This window comes from Myotis brandtii, unplaced genomic scaffold (genome assembly GCF_000412655.1).
Source record: "Myotis brandtii unplaced genomic scaffold, ASM41265v1 scaffold743, whole genome shotgun sequence".
NCBI lineage: Eukaryota > Metazoa > Chordata > Mammalia > Chiroptera > Vespertilionidae > Myotis > Myotis brandtii.
In genome coordinates, this window is record NW_005370960.1 from 1,311,378 (window position 1) to 1,312,742 (window position 1,365).

Below are 1,365 nucleotides of genomic sequence, written 5' to 3' on the forward strand. Positions count from 1 at the left end.
CCCCGATGCCCAGCCACGCTGACCGTCCCCATGGACGTCCCACACTCTGCCCGGAGTCCTCTGATGGATGCCTCCGATGCACTCGTTTTGGGGATCGGGGACCAGCCTGGAGGAGGAATCCTGGGGGACTGACAGCTCCTTCCAAGTCTGTGGTGCTTGTAGTGCAAGCAGCAGGGCTCGGCCTCTGTCTGTGCAGGGCGTGTGGAGGGAAAGGAACCGGGGACTCGGGCTGTTCTGTGGGGGACGCACTGCGGGAGCGTGAGGGTCAGGGGCTCCTGCCGCCCACGTGCCTGGGTCCACCCACTGACCCCCTTTCTGCCGCATCTCGGGCCGCCCTCAGCCCAGGAGCTGGCACGGCCACCGTAACCCGTGGTCCAGGGCACGTTGTCCACGGCTGCCCACCTCGCTCCCCCAGCACCTGCGTGGGGGGCGTCGGGTCTGCTCCCGCCTGGGTAGGAGCCATCCTTGGGGGCTGAGTGACACCCCCAAACTGTCCCCTCCTCCCACAGGTGGTGACGCGCTTCCAGTCGGAAGAGCTGTGGTTGAGGACGTTGCTGGCATCGTCCCCGAGTCCCAACATCCCCCTCTTGACACCCGGTGGACTCAGAAGCAGCGCAGGGGAGAGGGGGAGACAGAGAGACAGAGAGACAGAGACAGGGAGATAGAGACAGGGAGACAGAGACAGAGAGACAGAGACAGGGAGACGGAGACAGAGAGAGAGAGACGGAGACAGAGACAGAGAGACAGAGACAGGGAGACGGAGACAGAGAGAGAGAGACGGAGACAGAGACAGAGAGACAGAGACAGGGAGACGGAGACAGAGAGAGAGAGACGGAGACAGAGACAGAGAGACAGAGACAGGGAGACGGAGACAGAGAGAGAGAGACGGAGACAGAGACAGAGAGACAGAGACAGGGAGACGGAGACAGAGAGAGAGAGACGGAGACAGAGACAGAGAGACAGAGACAGGGAGACGGAGACAGAGAGAGAGAGACGGAGACAGAGACAGAGAGACAGAGACAGGGAGACGGAGACAGAGAGAGAGAGACGGAGACAGAGACAGAGAGACAGAGACAGGGAGACGGAGACAGAGAGAGAGAGACGGAGACAGAGACAGAGAGACAGAGACAGGGAGACGGAGACAGAGAGAGAGAGACGGAGACAGAGACAGAGAGACAGAGACAGGGAGACGGAGACAGAGAGAGGGAGACGGAGACGGAGACAGGGAGACGGAGACAGGGAGACAGAGACAGAACAGGGAGACGGAGACAGAGAGACAGAGAGAAGGAGACGGAGACAGAGAGAGGGAGACGTAGACGGAGACAGGGAGACGGAGACAGGGAGACAGAGACAGAGAGACAGAGA